The sequence below is a fragment of the Monodelphis domestica genome, chromosome 2 (genome assembly GCF_027887165.1).
Source record: "Monodelphis domestica isolate mMonDom1 chromosome 2, mMonDom1.pri, whole genome shotgun sequence".
Classification (NCBI taxonomy): Eukaryota; Metazoa; Chordata; class Mammalia; order Didelphimorphia; family Didelphidae; genus Monodelphis; species Monodelphis domestica.
In genome coordinates, this window is record NC_077228.1 from 441,013,728 (window position 1) to 441,038,381 (window position 24,654).

The following is a 24,654-nucleotide window of genomic DNA, read 5'->3' on the forward strand; positions in this document are numbered from 1 at the left end:
TCAAGAATCCCTTGAAATTGTTTTAGATCATGGTATTGATCAGAGAAGCTAAGTCATTCACATTTAATCATTGTTACAATATTGTTGGTTCTGCTCAGTTTACTTTACATGAATTCATATATGTCTTTCCATGTTTTTTTCTGAAACCATCCTCCACCTCATTTCTTGTAACATAATATTTCCTTACAATCAAATGCTACAACTTGTTCCATCATTCCCCAATTACTGGATATCCCCTCAATTTTCAATTCTTTGCTACCATAAAAAGAGTGGCTATAGATATTTTTGTACATATAGGTCCTTTTCTTTTTTCTTGGATTTCCTTGTGATTTAGACCTAGGAGTGGTATTGATGGGTCCTATAGTAGGCCCAGTTTGTTCTCCATAATGGTTGGGCCAGTTCACATCTCCATCAAGGGTGCATTAGTGTCTCTGCTTTTCCATATTCCCTCCAGTGTTTGCCATTTTTCATTTTTTTGTCATGTTGGCCCATCTGATAGATGTGAAGTAGTACTTCAGAGCTATTTTAATTGCATATCTCTAATCAATGGTGATTCAGAGCATTTTTTCTATGATTCAATAGTTTTAATTCTTTTTCTGAAAATTGCCTATTCATATTCTTTGACCATTTATTAACTGGAAAATGACTCATTTTTGTAAATTTGGCTCAAAGTTTCCTAGAAATATAAGAAATAAGATCTGGTACCAGAGAAACTTGCTGTAAATTCCACCCTACCCCAAGTTTCTTGCTTTCCTTCTTATTTTGGCTGCATTGGTTTTAAGCACCATGAAATCAAAATTATCTATTTCTGTGATCATCTCTATTGCATTTGGTTATAATTCTACCCTTATCCATAGAGTTGACAGGTAAAATTTCCTATGCTCCCCTAATTTACTTATGATATCACCTTTTATGTCTAAGTCATGTTCCCAATTTAACTGTATCATGGTATACAGTGTGAGATGTTGGTCTATGTTTAGTTTTTGCTAGACTATATTTTTCAGTTTTCCTAGTCATTTTGTCAAATAGTGAGTTCTTGCCTCCAAAGTTTGGATTTGGTTTATCCAAAGATTGGTTTATCAATCACTGGATTGCTATGGTCATTTACTCTTGTATATTGTGTACTTAATCTATTCCACTGATTTCATCACTCTATTTCTTAGCCAGTACTGGATTATTTTGATGATTACAGCTTTGTAATACAATTTGAAATCTGATACTGTGAGGCTGCCTTCTTTTACATTTTTTCACTGATACGCTTGCAATTTTTAACCTGTTGTGAAATAGAAACCCACTGACTCAATATAGACAATTTAAGTAAATGAAGTCAAAAAGCCAAATTTCTCCAAGTCAAGGTAGAAAGTTACATTTTATTGGAAGAGGGCCAAGTCCTCCAATAAAAGCATTCTCTTGCATGTATTACATTGTTGGACCCCGACAAGAGACAATGCCCAGAGGTTGAGACCTGGTTTATATACTGGACAGTATAATATTTCTGGACAAGATTAATGATATCACAAGACATAATATCATATAGACCTTATTTAGAAAGTTACCCAATTACAAAGCTGATTGGTTAGTTCATTTCGGAAAGCCCATATTAGTCTAAAGGCCAAATCACAAGGCAATACCCTTATTTAGGCAGATAGTGATGACCATTACCTCATTCTTATCTGATCTGGGGGGGAAGGATGGCTATTTTCAAACAGGGAAGGGTGTGTGATGTTTGCTCCATGTTGGGACATGAGACTCAGATGGCCAGCATTTTGTGATAAAGGGAAGTACAAACTTAGGGAGGGGTTAGAAATTCCCTTAGAAGCAGTTTTTAATGCTTTAGTTAGAAATCCTTATAAAAATCATGAATTCTACTGATTATATTAGGATTATAATGAATTTATACTAATCACTTTAGAATCACAATATTATCTTAAACTTACCACTATCACTAAAATCCAATCAAATATAAGGGGGGTAGGGGCCTTTTTTTCCCAACAAACCTTTTGTTTTTCCATATGAATTTTGTTGTTTTTTTATAGCTTTATAATTCTATGAGAGTTTGATTGACATGGCACTGAATGAGTAAATTAAATTTAAGTAGAATTGTCACTTTTATTATATTGGCTTTGTCTACTGAGCAGTTAAAAATATTGTATAGGAGTTTGATAAAAGTCTGGAAAACAGTTTGGTAAACCACCAACACATTTATTCTAAGGAAAGTTGGGATAGGAAATAGGAGATTAGAGCTCTTATATCATATGACTATGTCTGAAATTCAAACCCTATACTAAAAATCTCTAATAAACCCTAGATCTAACTGCCTTCCTGGGCAGGATCTTCTTGACTGACAAAGCAGGCCTAAACTAAACTACTCTTCCTATCTAAGATTATATTTCTATCTATCTACCTATCAGTAATCAGTAAGTCTTTATTTCCTCCAACCTCTTTAAACCAGTATCTGAATCCAAACTCCAGAAGTCAACTGTCAGATTGTCTCAACAGAGAGAGCCCCACACAGAGAGCCCCAAAACTCTGCTCCCTCAGAAACCAGAGAAAATGGAGCCCTCTGCCAACTCAAACCTTTCCATATAAAATCTGTTCTTAAAGAGACAGTGTAAGATTAAGAAAACTTCTGCTCTTAAAGAGACAGAGTAAGAGTAAGTAACTCCCTCTACCATAGCTCTCAAAGAGACAAAGTGAAATTAAGAAAACTTCTTATAACATTACCCAGGAGCAATTAATATTTTCTAGTTGTTTACATTTGTTTTTGTCTGAAAAGTGTTCTATAACTGTGTTCATATAATTCCTGAGTTTCTCTTGGCAGATAAGCTTCCAAGTATTTTATTTGAATCTGAAATTATTTTAAAAAGAACTTCTCCATCTCTTCCTTATGAGTTATATTGGTGATATATAAAAATGCTGCTGGTTTATGTGGATTTTAAATCCTGCAACTTTGGCAAGTAAAGTTGTTCATTGTTTAAACTAATTTTTAAGCTAATTCTCTATTTAAAATTTAAAATTTTTTTTAATTTTAAAACTACTCCACCCTACTCAGGCTGTACTTTAGAAGATCTGATTTAGCTATTTCCTGATTGGTACCAATGGAGATACTTGGTTTAACAGAATCAAGTGTTGGGAACTATACATTTCTCCACCCTACTCAGTTTAACAAGGTCAGGATGCCTGCACCATACTCAAAGATTTTATTATCTGAGGAAATGGCCTTCAAAAGACATGTGCAGAAAAAGCAGACAGACCCCTGGGCTGTCCTAAGTCAAGCTAAGCTATCATTGGTACATATGAGATGCAGGAAAGTGACATAAAACCATCTATAAAAGGCACATCACTTGCCTCTCTCCCTCTTTCCCCAGAGAGGTGACTCTGTCTGGCAGCCTGCTAAGCGTTCCAACATCTTGGCATGGTGGCAGCTATTGTCACGGTTTGGCAGTGAGTTTGCCCTTGAACTGATTCAGGTTCAGGCATCTTGGCTGAGCCCTTTGGAGTTCAGGCTGATTCCTTCCTCCTTACTTTTCAAAAACCTTATCTTCCTGGAGCCTCTGGTCTTTCTCCTGGCACTAGATAGGTGGGAGGAATCCTACACCTTTTTCCTTCTTCCTTCTTAATTTCTTTCCACTATATCAATTAAATCACCATAAATTTCCAGTTGACTTGGTTTTTTGGGGGGGGAGGGGGGATATCCATGGCAACCAAATAATTAACAGTTTAGGTCACAACGCTAAATTATCCTTTACTAGGTTTTCTAAGTATACCATCATATATTGTCTGTGAAGAGTAGTTTTGTTTCCTCATTGCCTAATCTTATTTTTTCAATTTATTTTTCTTATTATGGTGGCTAGCATTTTTAGTAAAACATTGAAGAAAGGTGTTAATAGTGGAGAGATCCTTGCTTCATCTCTGATCTTACTGGGAAGGCTTCTACTTTATCTACATTATAATGTTTACTGATTGTTTTATATAAATACAATTTATCATTTAAGACTTTCTAGGACTTTTTTTTGAAACTCTTACCTTCTGTCTTGGAATCAATACTGTGTATTGGTTCCAAGGCAGAAGAGTAGTAAGGGCTAGGCAATGGGGGTGGGTGGTGGGTAAGTGACTTGCCCAGGCTGGGAAGTATCTGAGGCTGGATTTAAACCTAGGACCTCCTGTCTCTAGGCCTGGCTCTCAATTCCCCTGAGCTACCCAGTTGCCCCCTATTTTCTAGGGCTTTTGATAGGTATGGATGTTGTATTTGGTCAGAATCTTTTTCTGTCTCTCTTGATATAATCATTTGGTTTTGGGGTATATGGATGTTTAGGAAGAACTAGCGCCTTTGCTTTGATGGCTTGCCAAGCCTTTTTAGGGCTGCTCATCCACCTTTAGGGTCCACTTTTCACTAAACTCTCATCTGTGACTCCAAGAAGGGATAGTTACACTCTAGTAACTGTTTTGGTAAACAGCTAAACCAGGTTGAAGGTAACCAACAGATCATCAAACCTATCTATGAATTAGGGTGGATATCTTCCCTAAGCTTGTAAAGACTTCCTTTAGCAGAATGGGTAAACGAAAATAATTTGTTCCAACAGTCATGAAGGTGGAGCACTTAAATCTTGGTCAGACATCAAAGATACCAAGGTCATCTATTACATCATAGGTCACCACCAGTTATTTTGACTTTTGTCCAGCCATTAGACTTCTATGTCTCTGGAAGAGATAGTGAAGCTGATGACTGTGCAACTGTGCCTCACATATCCAACTCATGCCCAACCTGTCATTCTCATGTCATTGGTCTTTGAAAACAAAGGATCACCAACAACAATTGATATAGTCAATTATGCTTATAGTTTTCCTAATTTTGAACCAGCCTTGTATTCATGGTATACCTGGTCATAGAGTATGATCTTTGTGATATATTGCTGCAATCTTTCTGGCATTTTATTTTAAAATTTTGCATTGATATTAAGAAAACTGGTCTATGGTTTTCATTCTCTGTTTTTGTTTTCTCTCATTTAGGTATCAAAACTATTTGTGTCAAAGAATTTAGGACTCTAATTCATTTTTCAAATAGCTTATATTGGAATTAATAGGAGTTAGAATATTGGATTTGGTAGAATTCACTTATAAATCCATCTAGTCTAGGGGATTTTTCCTTAGGGAGTTCCTTTATGGCTTGTTCAATTTCTTTTTCTAAGATAAGATTATTTAAACCTTCCATTTCCTCTTCTGTTAATCTGGACAATTTGTATTTTTGTCAATATTTATCTATTTCATTTTGATGATTAGTTTGGCATATAATTGGGCAAAATAACCACTAATAATTGCCATAATTTCATCTTTATTAGTGATGCATTTACTTTTTATTTTTGATACTGGTCACTGGGTTTTCTTTAAAAAAAATGTATATTTTCCTCCATACTATTTTCTTGTTTATCCTTTTTTCCCCTTGCCCTTGACAGTTTGCTTTGCTTTTGATCACTTCTTTCATTAATATATCTTGCCTCTTATCATTTCACTTTCTCTTGTCAACTTCTCCTAGTTTTCTATAGACATACACATACACATATTCTTTTGTCTTTGACCCAATTCAGATAAAGAGGTTCAAGCATTACCTATTCCCATTTTTTCTTTCACTGTAAAAGTTCTTCCTTCTGCATTTCTTTTATGTGACATAATTTCCCCTATCCTTTCTCTGCCTTCTCTTCTCCAGTGCATCCCTTTTTAAAAGACTCACACTTCCATTTTTTTTGAGCTCCCAATATAATTACTTCACATCAGTGCTGACTATATAAATTTCTTCTAACTATTCTAATAATGATAAAATTCTTAGGAGTTACATGTATCATTTTTTCATATAGGAATATAAACAGATCAACCTTGTTAAGTCCCTTATAATCTCTCTTTCATGTTTAGGCTTTTTTTTTTTTAACTTTTCATGAGTTTTGTGTCCAAATTTCAAAAATTTCTATTCAGCTCTTATCTTTTCATTAGCAGTGCTTAAAAGTGTGTTATTTCAATAAATATCTATTCCCCCCTCTTCCCCCCCATGCCCTTTAGGATCATATTCAGTATGGCTACATAGATTATATTTGGTGGCAATCCCACCTCTTTTGCCTTTGGAATTATCATGTTCAAAGACTTCCATTCCTTTAATGGTTGCTGTTAAATCTTGTGTGATCCTGTGGCCACATGGTAGTCTTTCGGGTTGCTTGCAATGTTTTCTCCTAGAGCTAGGAGATTTCAGCTTTGAAATTTGGTTATGATATTCCTGAGAGTTTTCATTTTGGGATTTCTGTCAGGAGGTGATTTGATGGATTCTTTCAACATCCATTTCATCTTTCAAGAAATTATCAAGGGGAAGTCTGGGTGGCTCAGTGGATTGAGAGCCTGTCCTAGATCCAAATCTGACCTCAGATACTTCCTAGCTCGGTGACCCTGGGCAAATCACTTAACCCCTATTGTCTAGCCCTTGCTACTCTTCTGCCTTAGAATCAATACCTATTATTGATTCTAAGGTGGAAGCTAAGGGTTTAACAAAATTATAAGGAAAAATACTGCTGTCTACATCAGAGTATTTTTCCTTATAATTTCTTGAAAGATGATTGCTAGTTTGCTTTTTTTTTTTTAATCAGGACTTTCAGGTAGTCCAATAATTCTTTTTAATTTTACTTTTCAATTAAATGTAGAAATGTAGACTGAAAGGAGAGATCTATAACACTGGGGTTGGGGCTAGCCCAGAATGCATGCAACAGCACTGAATCTTGGAAGTGGCTGCAACAGCAAGAGTAGCTCTAGGACCTCTCAGCCCAGAGACAATAAAGGGATTGGCCAATTGGTCAGTTGCTTACACAAACCCCTGAGCTAGCACTGAGTGCAGGACCAGGCACTATTTGTCAAATCCAATGCCTATGCCCAATTGTGGGTTATAGTTCCAGAATGGAGAGGAACACTTGAGGTTGTAAGGGAGCAAGGGCTCTTTTTGCCATTCTAGGACAGAGAGGAGTGCCACCACTGGGGCTGCAAGAGAACAGGGACATTTTTTGGGTAAAGATGAAAGTGAAGAGTAGGAGAGCAGTGACCACACCTCTCCTCAGCTCATACTGCCTTAGAAGCACCAAAAAACTTAAAAACCCCCAGAACTAGCTGTGAAAAGAGTAATGTAAAAAAAACTTAAAGTTTGGGGCAGGGGAATGAAGCTAAACTTTAATATGAAGTTTAAAGTCAAGAAATAGGTTGGGAAAATGAGCAATCAAAAAAAGTACTTAGTATACACATCCTGTCACCCTGGTTGTAGAGGTGTCCAGGCATCCAGAAACAACTAGGAAGACAATGATATCAAAAATGATTATAAGCCAAACCTCAAAGAACAAATCATATTGGACATGAGCCCAATAAGAATTTCTGGAAGAGATTTAAAAAACAAAACAAAAAAAGATTTTAAAAGTAGAAGAAATATTGAAAAAAGAAATGAATTACAAGAAAATTATGAAAAAAAGAATTAATAGCTTGGTAAAGAGGGACAAAAATATATTTAAAAAAACAATAATTCAGAATTGGCCAAATGGGGAAGAGATACAAAAGATCACTGCAGAATATAACTCATTAAAAATTAAAATGTAGGTGGCTCAGTGGATTGAGAGCCAGGTCTAGAGACAGGAGGTCCTGGTTCTGTGCAGGTGGAAAATTTGACACACCTGAGCTATATTCCCAGCATCCTTTCAAGTTACATCCTCATTTTACGTAAGGAGGCTTAGGAGATAAATTTGACTGAAACCTATGCTGCGGGGCTCTTTTTTGGAGAGCTTGTGCTTTTGGAAAAGTGCTGCAGGTATGAGTCTCTGGCTCTCTTTACTCTGCTCACTTGACTGAAAGAATCCATTCTCTTTTCTCTCTCTTTTATTATTAAAATCCTATATATTTTTAAATACTAGGAGTTCAAATCTGGCCTCAGACACTTCCTAGCTGTGTTACCCTGAGCAAGTCACTTAAACCCATTGCCTAGCCCTTACCATTCTTCTGCCTTAGAACCAATGCACAGTCTAAGATGGAAGGTAAAGGTTTAACAAAAAAACTGAAATTGGGCAAGTGGAAGCTAAGGATTCCATGAGACATAAAAAAACCAAGGATTCATGCTTTCATAAGTATGGGTAATCATTCCAACAATGGTGATTGCATCCTCTAGGATTTAGCAGGTATATCTTCTGTAAGGTGTGTCCAAAATATGTATCGCCCTGGGGTCAACCTGGTGATGAGACTCTCCATTCTTAGTTGGGCTTTTCCTTATGTTATACAGTCTGACATTGGTCACTTAAATGTACAATATTAAAAATAATAAACTTTTAAATGAGAAATTTTAACTTTAGGAAGAGACAAATAGCTACTGAGAAGTACTTTTCCAGTAAATTAGATGATTCTTGTTGATTTTTTATGGGGTAGGTAGTATATTTATCAGTGTTAAATTGAATTGAAAGCAACTTAGAAGTTGGTAATCTGTCTTTTATTAACATTGTTGATCTTCAGCCATTCATACTAATTAGAGCTGACAAAAGAATGTTGGTGATACAATATAATATTTGCTTTTACTGAGATTACCTGAAAGTACAGACATTATTATATTCTTTCAATGTAGAAATATTCTAAACCATACGAGGTATCACCTTTTGAAGGTAAACCGATAAAAGTCCATTGCTTCCTTGTGATTTCCATTTTCATCCTTCATCTGAATAAACATCAGAAAATTTGGTTTAAATCAATATGGTTGCAAATAACTCAATTTGGGAAGGTGGAGTAGATTTGGCCGCAGATGGACGCACATTAGCATTTCATTCATCCTTTTGTCTTATACAATCTCTTATTAGATATGTACATGAAAAATAGATGTGGGGGCCAGAGAGAGAGATGTTAGGACCCAAATGAATTGAGCACCATGGAATTAGCTCAACCTTGGTCTATACCACTCCTTGCTTTTATAGCTTTCTAAGGTCCAGAAAGTAGCCAGTGATTAGTAGTAGTGATGGCATTTATTGCCAGCCATGCTTTCAACTTTCTGGGAGCTTTAGGGAAGCAACAGTATCATGGTTCTGCAATGCTATTTTCCCATTTGGGATTGGCTGGGGTTTGGGGTCTCCTTCCTCTTTTCCTCCGTTTGTCCTGTGTGGGATGGTGAGAATTTTGTCAGTCCTGAGAAAAGGATATTGGAATGCAATAGTCACAAAGACAAATCTCTAAGGAAGAAGAGTAAGCCTGGCTTTGAGTTATTATACTAGAAAAAAATATGGGGAATAGATGGAAGGCTGAGGTCCCAAGTGATCCCATCTCCTTTCTCCTACAGAGAGTTACTTTCTTTTGATTTTCTTATGACTGCTGACTACAGAAGGCCACTTTAAGTTTACCTTTCAGTGCAATGTTAAAGGGAATTTAAAACAATGCCCATTTAGGTAGTTACTGGTAATCAATGAAAAAATGTTTTATACACAGTGGCGCCTTCCTCTGAATCTAAAAGTTGTCAGGATAGGGATAAATGGGAATTTCCTGAAGTTTTATTCATTGTACATTCTAAGAAGGTTAAAAATGCTTTGAATAAGAGGAGTAGAATATTATCATTTCCACACCATACATGTGTTTCCTTTCTTGAAACATTTTGGGACTTCTCAGGCCCTATTTCATTTGTAATTTTTTAAAGTTAACCTTTTTTCTTTCCTTTTTGTTCCTTTGTTCCATCCTTCCTTTATCATTATTTTCTCTCCCAGCAACAACTCTAAGACAGAAGGGCAAGGGTCAGACAAATGGGATTAAATGACTTTTACCTAAATGACTTAGGAATGATCTAAGGCCAGATTTGAAGCCAGATTCTTTTGACTCAAGGCTGGGCACTCTATCCACTGAGCCACCTAGCTGTCCCTAACATTTTTTCAAAATACCAGCATGGCAGGGTATATGAAAGGCCTTGGAGTCAGTAAAACCTGGATTCAAATTCTGACTCTTAATTTCCCAGGCAGCTCCCTAAGACTACAAACTGTAGACTGAACAACTTGATATGGGTGGAGGGGTTTTTCCCTTACACTCATAAAAATGGAGAAATGGACCAAAGAAGTAACAAGCAAAAAGAGAGAATAAAAAGAAATGTCAATGACATGGCCAAAAGTTTAAGTTTTATATTGAGCTTTCTTTAATTTTGGAATAAGTAAAAGGCATACTGTGGTTTTTCTCATTTAGATATGAAAATCATAATGTTAAAATGGACTTTAAATGAAGAGAGCATGGTAACTGATTGATTCACCAACCACAAAATATAAATATTTACTTTTTTCTTACCCTTCCCCCCACCCAAGACAATTTTCACAATGAGTAGCTGAGTCCAGAAAACTGTTGTTAAATATCTTCTTCTCCTAAAGCATGACAAACGATCTTCTTGAATGAAGGTCTCCTATAAGGATAGACATAGAATCCATAAACATTTCACTGAAGGGAAGGCAGTTATATTACTGAAATAAACTAGTACATCAACCAAACATGATGCTCACAGTGGAGTTTTTCAATATCCTTCTGTCACCTTCTGTGTAAACTACTTTTCTGAAATATCTATTGTGTGATTAAAGTAAAGGAGGGAGTTCATTGGGAATATGTCAATTAACATAAATGGAAGAGAAAAATGCTAGTGAAGGTATCTTTATAATATAGAGCATACAAATAGCATTATGACTAATATTCCCCCTAATCACAAATAAATACAAAATTTTTTACATTATTATTACTATATGCAAATAATTTAGATAGCATACAGATATACAAAACATAACTTTCGGCTAATACTACCTAAGAAAAATAACAATAAACCCTTATTAAGCCATTACTATAAGCCAGACAATGTACTAGGTATGCAAGAAAAGCAAAAAGTAGTTCCTGCTTCAAAAAAGCTCACAATCTAAGGGAAGTAAAGAATGAATACCTTAAAAATATTATGCTTTTAGTCTTAAAGGTAATTAAGTATGCTATCATATCATCTTTAAAAATCAGTAATTCTGAGGAACCTAAAGAAAAAAATGAAAGTTTCTTGCTCTCATAGAGTTTACTACTACTACTAAGAACATAAATGTTCTTAATCTGGGGTTTGTGAACTGGTGTTTTTTTTGTTGTTGTTTTTTACATTTTGAAAACTTTCTTTTGATATTTTTAGTTTCTTCTACAATCCTATATATTTTATTTTGTGCATTCAAAAAAGTTATTTTGAGAAGTCCTTTAGGCTTCATCAGGCTGCCAAGAGTTCTATGACACCAAAAAGGTTAATGACCTCAGTGCTAGGAGGATACAATAAATATAAAACATACAAAGTAAATCCATTTCAATGGGGGAAGACGAAGTTTTTTTTTTTTTAAACCCTTACCTTCCGTCTTGGAGTCAATACCATGTATTGGCTCCAAGGCAGAAGAGTGCTAAGGGCTAGGCAATGGGGGTCAAGTGACTTGCACAGGGTCACACAGCTAGGAAGTGGCTGAGGCCAGATTTGAACCCAGGACCTCCCAGCTCTGGGCCTGGTTCTCAATCCACTGAGCTACCCAGCTGCCCGCTAGGAAGTTTATAAATTGAATTCTGTTTCCTTCTTGTTTTACATTATAATTTTATCAATACTTTATTTTCATTTCTGATTTATCTGTATTTTTTAAAGCAGGATCCAACATTTTGGCCTTGTAATTTTCAGTATTTCAGATTATCATTCATCCTGAGCTTTATTTAATAAGCACAATATATCATTGGCAGCATCTCAGCCATAGTTCATCTGGGTCAGGTAACCAGAATTCTTCAAGGGCAACTTAGGTACTCTTTTATAATATCCCTTATATTGGGTATCAACTCTCTTATGAGACATTTTTGGCAATGCCCCTTTTAGTCGAAAGTTCATTCTTCTTGGCAGAGAAAACAGAAGCAAAATGAGAACTGAGCCTTCTGTCTGCAGTTATCATTACCCCAACTCTCCCAAGCAGCAACACTATATCCCTTCCTTTGATCCTCCTCTTACACATTACTAGGAAAAACTTTCTTTTTATCCTTAGCTTTCCTCTCTAACTGAAGGTCACCTGTTCAATGTGAGATTTAGAATTTAGTATACCATTTTTAGAAGAGTTACTTGCTCTTACTTCCATCTGTGGTACATGTCTCTAAAATCTAAGTTTGTTGGTGATTTCTTTGGGCATCTATAGGTTTTCTTTAGACGTTTCTACTCTTCCCTCCTTTACTAGCTACCCTGCCATATACTTTTTCTCTTCCCATGAAACTGCTAACTAGGTCCATTAGAAATTTATGATTTTATCCTCTCTGCTACATTGCTGCAACCTTTTATTTCTTGTCTTGATTTCTTTATAAGGTTTTATTGATGACTTTTGTTTTTACATCATAGTCATTTTTGAATATGTTTCCTCCCCTACCAAATGAGCTTTCTTTTATGACAAAGGGCAGAGAAAACCTAAGCAGTTAAACAAAACCTACTTTGAACTGATGGATAAAACAGGCACATATTCTAGAATCATAGTCTTATTACCTCTTAAAAAAAAGGTGAACTGTCTCATGTCTTTTCTAGAGAAAAGATTAGTTATTACAATATTACAGTTTTGCTCAATTGTTTTCATTTACAGTGTTATAGTCTTAGTGGTCTATTGTTTCAATGTCTCTACTCTTTCATAAGTCCATGCAAGTCTTTCTTATAGCTGTCACTATTCCTTATGATGGCTCTTCTAAACCTTCTCCTCTTTTTGTAAGCCCCTTTATCCCCCTCATCAAATGACCTCTTCACTTACTTTACTGAAAAGACTGAAGATATCCAAAGTGAGTTCCTAATTATTCACAACTCAAAACCTTGTATCTTTCTCCTACCTTCTCGTTCTCTTTGCCCCTGATCTTATGATTTCCCAATTTTTTCTAGGACCCTGCACTACTGATGATCTCCCATCTTTTATTTTCAATCTCTGCCTTTCTACTAGATTTTCCCTCCTTATAACTATAAAAATTGCTTATTTTCTCTATCCTAAAAAAACTTGACTTTCTTGACTGTGCTACTTTGTCCAGCTTTCAACTCATCTCTCTCCTTTTATTTAATCACCAAAATTCTCCTGAGCAGTTGACATTTTCTGCTTTCATTTTTCACCTTCTGCTCACTCTACTCTTTTCTGTTTACATCTTCAACAACTCTACTGAAATCTTCTCTTAAGTCACCTGCTAGTGACTATATCTAATGGCCTTCATCTTCCTTTGAGCTTCCTTTCAGTTTTTCACACTACTGACAACTTCTTTAAAAACAAACAACACCCCTTACCCCCCCCCAAAAAAAAAACCCAACTCAAACAAATTTCCTTAGCTTTCCTAAAATTTCTTGGTTTACTGAAGTTCTACCCCTCAAGATAAATCTCTAATGCTACCTCCTTTATAAAGCTGTTTCTGAATCCCAGCCAGGGAAAAATGTAATTGTTCATAAGCAGAATGACAAAGTAAAAACAAAAACAATGACTATTAGGGCCTGGGTTTGAGTTCCAGGTCTAGGCTTCAACATTTCCTAGCTCTATGACTATGGTTAAGTTACTATAAGCCTTTAGTTTCTTCATTTATAAAATGGAGATAATATTCATAGTGTCTCATGGATTTGTGAGGAAAATGCTTTGGAAACCTTAAAGCAGCGGTTCTCAACCTCTCAATTTATAGCAATTAGAATACATAATGCATATAGGTATTTATATTCCGAATCATAACTGTAGCAAAATTACAGTTTTGAAGTAGCCACCAAAATAATGTTTTGGTTTGGCGTCACTGCAACATGAGGAACTGTATTACGGGATCACGGTATTAGAAAGGTTGAGAACCACTGCCGTAAAGCATTATGAAAATGTGAAATTATTATTATTATTATTATTGTATTTATTATATCTCTAGCTCTTATCATAGTTTGCCTTGATTTATAGATATACATGCCCAATCATGAGCTTTTTGAAGACAAGAACCAAGTCTAATAAATAATAACATGTACTTCATGGAATCATAGATTTGAAGCTAGAAGAGGCCTTAGAGATCACTTAAGCCAAACTTCATTTTAAATATGAAAAAAAAAATCTTCCTGAGTTTCTCAGCCCAAAGTCAGTCAATAAGCATTTATTAAATACTTCCTATGTGCCCTGCTCTGGAGTAAGCACTGGGAATGCAAAGAAAAGCAAAATCAGCTTCTGTCCTCAAAATGTTCATTTTCTAATGGGGGAGATAATATGCAAAGTAATACATACAAACAAGGTATATACATGGTAAATTAGAAGTATCTCAAAGGGAAGGCACTAGTATATGGGGGACTAGGAAAGGCTCTCTGTAAAAGAAATCCTGGGAATGAACCCCGAGGCAGAGATGAAGAGGAAGAACATGGAATAGCCATCTGCTTAGGGAGATCAGGAAGCTATTCTGGTGATGAAAAAAAAAAGGTTATCAATAGAATTAAAAAAAAATTAACTAGTAATCAGTTTAGAGCCTCGTGTTCCTTTTATAGCTCTGAGCATTCAAGATTATCCCTTCCATTTAAGATGGGTAGGTAGAGTATGATTTTGCTATAGATGGTAGCAAACTGAGTTCAATTTTCAACATTTGTTTGAAGATTTTCCCCAACACTAGATAGAAGAATTGTGGTATTTACAAGTCCTAGAAATAGAAATTATATCATCTGAGAACCTTGACTCCTAAAGGTTTTATAGACTATTTGGGTCAAGAGAGTACAGATTTTTTTTTGTCTGCATTTGTTTCAATAATTGATGCACAAAAGATCCACATCAACAATTAATCTTCAGACAGTGTCTGCTTGTTGAGGTTAAAATGAATTCAAACAAGATAACAGCTTTTTCTTAGCTGATTTTATTAGGGAAATGTTGTAGTTTCCCTGGACTAACTAAATTTGAAAGTTGATACTTTAAAACAAGGGCTTGCAAACTTTTTCTGTAAAGGACCAGACAGTAAGTATTTAAGGCTTTGTGAACTTACGAGGCAAAATTAATATAGGTACATATGCAATAACAGAGAAAACAAATTCCCACAAATGGAATCAAATCACACTGTCGTACTGACCAAAAGTAAGTTGAAATCAAATGGCACTTTACTTCTACTTAGTTTTCCTACAGAAAAACTTCATATAACCTGTTTTAAAAACAGAACTCTTTTACACACATTAACTAGACTTTAACTGAACTTTACTTGCTTAAAGACCAACAATGACACCTCCACAAAGTTCTATCTTTGAGCATTACTGGTTAAGATTCAAGCTGTAGTTGTTTGTTCTGGCTGATTCACTAAAATAAAAACCAAAGGAAAATCCTCAGTTAGTTACAATATGAAAGCATACTTTGCCCACTAGGATTCATTCCAAAGACAGGTAAGTATTGTAAAAATGGGGTTCTTTTAGTATTAATAATGGATGGCTCCATTCTAACAGTATAAAACTTCCTTCGTTGAACATGTTGCAGAACAATGGCTGAAAATGTTATAACTGTTGAGAATAAATCTGAAACTTGATGAAATCTGTATTAGAGAGCTCCAACTGATGTTAAAGAAATAACGGATATTGACAATATTGTTATCACTAGAAATATGTTTAAAACTTAGGAATTGTTAATACTTAAAGGGTAGATGATGACATCATTATAAGTCTTATGTGGATGATATTAGAAAATAAATATTGTTTTATTAGTTTAGAGATTAGATTGGCTGGCTTGAGAAAAGAAGTGGAGTTTGAAGCAGAGCTGAGAGAGCGTACTGATTTCAGATGCTGACAGTTATAACTGTTTTTCTGTTAGTTACTCTGTCAGTTGGTCTCTGGCAATCGGCAGAGACACACACTCAGAAACTCTCAGGTTGGAGGAGGTAACATCTTTGCCTCTCTCTCTGTCTGAGGGAAAGATCTGAAGGAGTTCGGTGTTTTTCTTTCCCAACTTGGGAAACACTATTGACTATCTATTGCGGTTTTTATAGATTGATTAAACTCTGAGAAGACCAAAGAAAAACCTGGTCTTTGGTTTGGACTCTGAGTTCTAAAATGATTGTTGTTGAGCCTCAACCAGGTAGCCTTTGTTATTTTATAACTGTAAGGCAAAGTTAAGAATTATAAGGATAATAGTGGTAGTTTTATTTAGATAGTATATAGATCCAAGAGGATTAGTGTAGCCTGTGAAACACAAAAGAAGCAGTTCCTTGCAGAACCAGGGAGTTTATTTGGGTAGATTTAGAATCCCTTAGCATTAGAAATCCTTGTTATCCTTATATGTTTCAATCAATATATTTTTTTTATTATAAGAATCTCTTTAGTGTCCTTGCACCTGGCTCTGAAGGGAAGTTCACATTTGAGCTTCACTTCATCACTGAAGATACTTTTGATTACATCTATCAAAAGTATCGTAACAGTTTTAAATGTGTATTGGCAAGTTTTCTATGTTTATGTAGCTTGCCATTTTTTATTTTTTACAATCTATAGTTTACTTTTTGTGAAATTTAACATTAATTTGTCTGTTAGAGCTATGATATTGACTGGGTTTTTTAGCTATATCATAAAAAATTAATTAGGATCACAAGAGGTAGACCTTATAGGAACCTTAAAAGCCAATTAAGCCCAACTCCTCTTTTTACAAATGAACAAATAAGTTGCTGAGAGAGGCAAAATAATTTTCTTAAGGCCAAACAAGTATTTAGTAGAAAAGGCAATATCTGAGTCCATGTCTTTTAACTCCAGGGTTTATTCCACTGTGCCATGAGTTTTCTTGTTGTTATTACATTTCCTAGGATTATAGGAACTACCACTTACAATTGATTTCATGAGACGTTATTAATATAAACAAGTTACCCAAATACCTAACATTCCTGGTATAGCTTTATTATAATTAGAAACAATTGCATTGCAACTTAGCTTTTTTCTACAGCCCTTAAATTTGTTTTTCCTTAATGTTTAATGCTCTGCTGTTTGTTTTTCTAAAGTGGTTTAATAAAATACACTGTTCCAAACACACTGCTATTGTGAATCAAGGCTGTATAACTTAGAAGCAAATTTGTTAATTTAATCCTTTTTTTTCACTCATTATGCATAGTTGTTATAAAAAAATATTAAAGTGAACTTAGAAATGCCTATCCCTGCTTCTTAATAATTTCTCAATTTCTGAATGTAATGAAATCATAGCACAAATGTCAATATTTTTGAATAGTTCAATCTCTAAACAGATTATACAATTCTCAGTCATCATATTTTTGCCCTACTTTTTCTTTATCACTAAAATATATTGATCATATGAAATATAATAAGCCCAAGAAATTTTGTTGAGAAAAAATATAATAAACTCCTTTCCTTTCTTTTTTCACTGAATCATAGATTGTTAGAGCTGATAGTAGTACCTTTACAGATAATGTAGCCCAACTCTAATTCTAGAAAGGATGAAATGGAGACTCAGGGAGGTGTGACTCATCCTAGTTCAGTTAATTCATTTGTGTTAAAGCTTGATTATTTTGTCATTTGGTATGCTGTTTACTGTGCCATCTGTGTAGTCAAAGAATTCTTAATTGCCAAGTAACAGAAACTTTTCAAAGGAAATATACCACAATATGGATATGCTTTTCAACAGAACCAAATAGTTTATAGTCCTATCTTTTCTAAATCAAGTTATATTCTAAAACTTTCTATATTTTAAAAAAGAGTAATATAATACACAGGTATGACATATATTCTTCATAGGAGTTTGTATTCTCAGTTGCCAGGAGGACAATGATTATTGGATGAAATTGAAATGGAGGTGAATCTAGTCTAATGTTATATCTCAGGGACACTCAGAGATGTTTTTATGGAAGGCTTATTTATGTGACCCAGCTGGGATTTTCCAGTTATTGAGTTTTTCATTAACTGCCTCAATATAAAGAGAATTTTTAAAGAATATTGGTTTATTTAACATGGGAAATGCAGTTACTTGTTATTCAAAAATTCATTTCAGGTAACCAAGGGGAACATTCAGATAGCAACTTTTTTATTGGGCATGATTTTAGATAAAATTAGAACCAGAAGAAAAAAAATTCTGCCTTATAATACAAATTCTCCATTTTAAATGCCAACTCTGTGAGAAAATTTCATGCTGTCTAATATGGTTCTAATTAAATGCTAAATGGATAGAGCTCCAGGCCATTACCCTAGACAAGTCACTTAACTCTGTTTGACTCAGTTTCCTGTAAAATGATCCAGAGAAGGAAATGGTGAAGCACTCTAATATCTTTGCCAAGAAAACCCCAAATGGGGTCACAAAGAATTGGATACAATGAAACTGAACAACAATATATCATGGTAAATACTAGGTGTATCCCAAAAGTCTTAGTGCAGTTTTAAGTCTTATAAGCTTGTAATGTTAAGTTCAAGCTTAAAACTGCACTAAGACTTTTTGTAAACCCTATTAGTACTTAAATATCAGATGGGCCACATTATGATCCCAAGTTGTGACCTATCACAAGAAATTGATTCTATATAAAAGCATGATGTTATGATGTTACTTTCACTGTCATCAGTTCACTTTTGGCCCATGAGCAAGTTATTTTAATATTTGTTGGCTTCAGTTTCCTCATCTATAAAGTTATATTGTTATGTCTAAGGGTCTTTCTAAATTTCTTCCATGAAGTGTAAGAGTTAAATTAGGGCTCTGGTCCTCATTTTTCAAATAGTTTATTAGTATTTACTTGGATAGGAAAAGGCAGAGAAATAGAGAGCAAAAGGCTATTCTAGCTAACCACATGGGTGGTCTTTGTCTGGCCACTGCAGCAACCCCCATACCTCAACCCCGAGCATTGTCACCTGAGATAGAGACCCTGCACTTCCTCGTTCAAGTCTTTTTTAACCTCTTCTTTCACATCTAGTTGAAATTCCATCATGTCTGGATCAGGTGTGTAGGCCATAGTCTCATGACTCATGCTAGATGACATAAGTAGGTGCCTAGCCAAGGTGACATAAATGACATAGCTCTAGGAGCACAGGAACGCAGGTAGGAACCCATGCGTGATCCTGGGAGAGGGTTCCCTTCACACAGAAGGGCATCTCTGGTGAAAAGTGCCATGGTTCTTTACTTGACTTTTTACTTTTCAATTTTTTTCAATTATTTGGGTAAAAACAGAAATGACATGCTTATTAAATTTGTATATCAGATGAAGCCTGAGGATAGTTATTATGTTAGATGAGAGAATTAGGATCCACAAAGACATGGACAGGCTAGAACAACGGGCAGATGAAATACAATAAAATTCAGAGTTGTAAACCTCAAATTTCCTTAGACTTATAAATGTTGGAAATTTCACCATTGGGATATTTCATACTTGGAAAATTTCTTACTGATAGTCTATTGGAATGGGAACTCCATTGGCATGGGAGGTTCCTTCTCTTCCCTTCTTAAGATTACTTTAGGACAGAGACCCTTTGCTGAACAATGGAAAGGACTTTGACCTATGCTTAAGCATAGAACAGGAATTTCTTTGAGTCTTGATTGATTTTAGAATTGATACAATGGAGATACTCCACCCTATTCAGTCCTAATAGGATTGAGTAAGGGCTGCAGCCTAGATCAAAATTTAATTATTCCAATCTCTACCATACTCAAGTTAACAGGATTTAGAAAGGGCTGTAACAAAGGAGTATAGATTTAATCATTTGAAAATATGACCTTCAACAGACATGTGCAAAAAGCCAGAAACCTCTGGGCGGTCCTGGGTTAAGCGAGAGCCTCCATTGACAGGGAAATTGATGAAGAGTGATTGGTAGATGTGAGGACTGAGGGGAGGCAACTTGGATGGTGTCCTTAAAGATAGGAGGGTCTGGAGACTCAAGGGGAGGATTGAGTTTTTGGGTCGGTGTGGTTCCTGGACTCTGAGGAAGCTTGCTCTGAAGGAAGCTGAAGGTGGGGGCCTCTGAGACTGTTTCTCCATTTTGGACACGTGAGTGAAAGGGACTGATCTCTTTTCTTTGCCCCAGCTATCTAAGGGCTTGGGCCTTTTGGCCCAGCCTAAACAGAAGGGGTATTTAAGCCCTATTCCCTTCTCTCCCCTTTCTCTCTATATATATATCTCTAATTCCTTTCTTGCTCCTATTGTAATTAAACTCCAAAAAAGGCTGACGGCTGACTTGAGTTTTTCATTTAGGAATTACATAGCTGATTCCTTGGCGACCTTAAATTAATATATATCAGTCTTTTAAAGTGATTCCCATGTAACATTGTGGCTGACCACACGGGAGTCTAAAGAATCCTCTCAATAAAACTTTTTCCTTGCCTTTTTACTATACTGTTTCACCACTTAGTCCTTTTTAAAAAAAAAAAAAAAAACTTGGCTTAAAGACACAGCTGCTAGAACACGTGAGTATAAAAAACTTTTTCTCTTTTCTCCTTAAGTTAAATTGGAATCAGCAGTTTTTTCTTTTTCTTCCCTTTAATCTTAAGGGACAGCTGGGTAGCTCAGCGGATTGAGAGCCAGCCCTAGAGGCAGAAGGTCCTGGGTTCAAATCGGACCTCAGATACTTCCCAGCTGTGTGACTCTGATAGACAGAAAACAGCTGTTTTTAAATCTCAGCAACAGGACTCTAAAGTCCTGGCTGGAAGAACTGTTTCTAAATATCCTTTCCCTTAAGGAACAACTTCCTGGATTAAAAAAAAAAAAAAACCCTGTGGAAAGTTTGTTGCTTTGCCCTGCTCCCCACGTGTTTTGTGAAATTACAAAATATACATATAAAAATGAGTACTACATTCTTTGACAATTATATGGCAGCTGAAGAAGTAGGGGCATTGAGGAATGAAGGATACCTCCAAATTTTTATATTAATAGGTACTGTCATTTTTGTACTCCTCAATACTATATTTAGAGATGAAAAAATAAAAAATATTGAGGATAAAATAAAACAAAATGAGGATAAAATAAAACAAAATGAGGATAAAATAAAACAAAATGAGGATAAAATAAAACAAAATGAGGATAAAATAGAAAATATTGAGGATAAAATAGAAAATGTTGAGGATAAAATAGAAAAAAATGAGGATAAAATAGAAAATATTGAGGATAAAATAGAAAATATTGAGGATAAAATAGAAAAAATTGAGGATACAATAGAAAAAATTGAGGATACAATAGAAAAAATTGAGGATAAAATAGGAAATATTGAGAATAAAATAGAAAAACTTGAGGATAAAATAGGAAATATTGAGAATAAAATAGGAAATATTGAGGATAAAATGGGAGATATGGAAGATAAAATAGGAAAAATTGAGGAAAAAATGCAAGCCCAATTAGAAGATCTAAAATGTTTCTTACAGGATCAATGGGCAAACACCCACTCTACCAGAAACGGACCTGTTTCTGAACCTTTGAATGAGGAAATTTCCTTCCCTGAAATAGAGATGGAAAACACCTTCCCTATAGCCCAGTTAACAGACTGCTTCTCTCGTGCAGTGCAAATCTTGTCTGAATTTAATCCCCAAAACCCTTCCCCTGCAATCCCAGCTTCTCATGTTCCTTCTCCTACAGAAAACCAAATTCCAATGCAAGGGAGATCTTGTCCTCCTAGAGAAACCTGTCCTTGTCAAACTGACCCACAGGTGCAAAATTCAACTAGAGGCCTGTTTCCTCTAAGAGAAGTACCTGAAATAGGACGAAATGGGGATGTGGTGACTTTAAGACATAGGATACCGTTTACTCCCCAAGAAATAAATGAATTTACACGAAATATCCCCACATATGAACAAGATCCTTTTCTAGTAACAAAAAAGATGGGAGACATATTTTTTCAATATAATCCGTCTTACAAGGACGTTGAGAGCTTACTACAGGCTTTTTTAAGTGAACGTGAAAAAAATAAAATAATTGCTCATGTCAACAAAACCCGGGGGCGTAATGCAGCACATTGGCCATCTCAGGATCCCGAATGGGACTATAATAATCCTGAGGACTATCTACAACTATACCGTTGTAGAGAGGCCATCCTCACGGCCATGAAGGAATGTGCGGACAGTACAGATAAGTGGATGGAACTGGAAAAAATTAAGCAAAAGGAAAACGAAACACCCTCCAGATTTATGGACAGAATTATCGAGTTTGGGGACAGATACTTAGATTGGGACTTAAATAAAGAGAATAGTTTAAGACAAGTTAGAAGAATCTTTGTAAATAATTCATGCAAAGTAATTAAAAATTATTTTAAAACACAATGCCCAAGATGGTCAGATATGGACCTTGAAGAATTGCGAAAAACAGCTATATATATTTTTAAGGGAAACGAAGAAAAGGAGAAAGAGAATAATGATGACATGGAGGAAATGAAGAAAAAAATGAGATGTGTAATAGATAGGATAACTAAATTAGAAAGTGGGCATGATAATGAACCAACGACAATTGCCCCTCTCCAGAAATCCAATTATCAATCCATTACTTGCCACTTCTGTGAGAAGAAGGGCCACAAAATGATGGAATGTAGAACCTTTCTTAAGATGTTTGGAAGGAATACACAGTTTAATAATGGTTTTAGAAATAATAACTATAGAAATTATGATAATGGTTATAGAAACCAGAATTCTAGAAATTATAATAATGACTATGGAAATAACTATAATGAATATAGAAATAAGAACTTTAGAAACCAGAATTATAGAAATAGGAATTGGGAATTTAATGACAATGCTCAAATTGAAGAAAATTTTAATGATAATACTCAACAATATATGAGAAATGGCGCTCGTCCAAAAATTACTCGAGGTACTAATGACCCTCAGAGAGGTGCCCTTCAGGGGGGTGCCCAAGGAATATCCCAAACACAATGATGGTGCCCGGGGGGGGCTGGGGCACAGGAATCAGAGGATACAACCTTTGATTTCCCAGACCCTGATGTCCTACTACCCGTTGTCCCTATCCACTGCCCTCCCCATACTAATGAACCCCATGTTACCTTAAAAGTGGGTAACACCTATTATGATTGTCTATTAGACACCGGAGCTTCCTGGTCTGTATTAAAGAGAACACCTGATTTACAATGTTATTCTATTGGCTCAGAGAATGTAATGGGAGTATCAGGAATAACCCAAAGAGTTAAAAGACTTCCTCCTAGAATGGTGTCTGTAGGACCCCTAGAGGTACAACACTCCTTCCTTTTGATGCCTGACTCCCCTTTAAATTTGCTGGGGAGGGACCTTCTATGCAAACTCAGAGCCACAATAACCTGCTCCCCAGATGGCTGATTATCATTAGAAGTACCAGAGGAATCTTTAAATTTACTCCCTGTACTTCTCTCGGAAAACCAGGAGGCAAAAGAACCTTCCATTTTTGAAATACCTAAAGATATACCGGAGTCTCTTTGGGCCACATCTTCTTCTGATGTAGGCTTACTTAAATCTGCTGTTCCTGTGCAGATAAAAACTAAATCTAGCCCACCTCCTTCTATCCCTCAGTATCCCCTCTCAAAGGAGGCAATTGAGGGTATTACACCAGTTATTAACTCATTAATAGAACAGGGAATAATAATCCCTTGCAAATCTGAATACAACACGCCCATCCTGCCAATTAAAAAACCAAAAAAAGGACCCGATGGCAAGCACATCTATAGATTCGTACAGGATCTAAGGGCAGTGAATAATCATGTTATAAAGAGACACTCCGTAGTTTCTAACATACATACTATTATTTCATCTATTCCTAGCACAGCTACATACTTTACAGTAGTAGACTTGTGTTCAGCTTTCTTTTCCATACCAATACATGAAAACTCCAGGCATATTTTTGCTTTCACCTGGAAGGGCTCACAATATACCTGGTGTCGGCTGCCACAGGGTTATGTCGAAAGTCCGAGCTTATTTGAGCAAATTTTGAGCCAAGACACAGACAATATAACATTTAAAAATAGCAAATTAATCAAATATGTAGATGATCTACTCTTGGCTTCAACAGATGCAGAAACATGTCAAGAAGATAGCAAACACCTTCTTTTGGAATTGCACAAAAGAGGACATAAAATCTCTAAGGATAAAGTTCAATGGTGTCTCCAAAAAGTAGAATATTTGGGATTCATCTTGACTGCGGGTGCTCGTTATATTTCTCCAAAACGAATTGAGAACATTCAAAAATTGAGTGCTCCTACCACTAAGAAACAGCTGAGAGCAATTTTAGGAGCAACAGGGTTTTGTAGACAATGGATTCCATGCTATGGGGAAATCACTAAACCCCTTATAGCATTAACAAAGGATTCGGTTCCTGAACCCCTCAAATTAGGGCCTGAACACTTGTCAGCTCTAACAGATCTGAAAAAGGCTATCATGTCTGCCCCTGCTCTAGGCATCCCAGATTACAACAAGCCATTTACCTTATATGTGCATGAGCGAAGAGGAGTAGCCTCCGGTGTGTTAACTCAGACTTTGGGACCTTCTCAGCGCCCAATTGCTTATTATTCTGCCCAACTAGACCCAGTAGCAGCAGGAGCACCACCATGCCTTAGAGGAGTAGCTGCTACAGCCTTACTAGTAACAAAAACCGTTGATTTAGTATTGGGATGTCCATTAACAATAATGTGCCCACATGAGATTGAAGCATTATTGGTAAAACATAGAACACAGGCATTCTCGGATCAGAGAATTACAAGGTATGAAATAACCTTATTAAATAGTGAAA

At 35.7% G+C, this 24,654-nt stretch overlaps 1 protein-coding gene across 2 annotated transcripts in view; it reads right to left on the minus strand.

Moving 5' to 3' along the window:
- Nucleotides 1-10,138: 10,138 nt before the first annotated feature.
- Nucleotides 10,139-24,654, minus strand: part of RSPH3 (radial spoke head 3) — a 128,825-nt gene continuing 114,309 nt past the window's right edge. For both annotated transcript variants that reach the window (XM_007484841.3, XM_007484840.3), the window contains one exon: nucleotides 10,139-10,420. The gene's annotated coding sequence lies outside the window, so the exon portion shown is untranslated. The remainder of the gene's footprint in view (nucleotides 10,421-24,654) is intronic.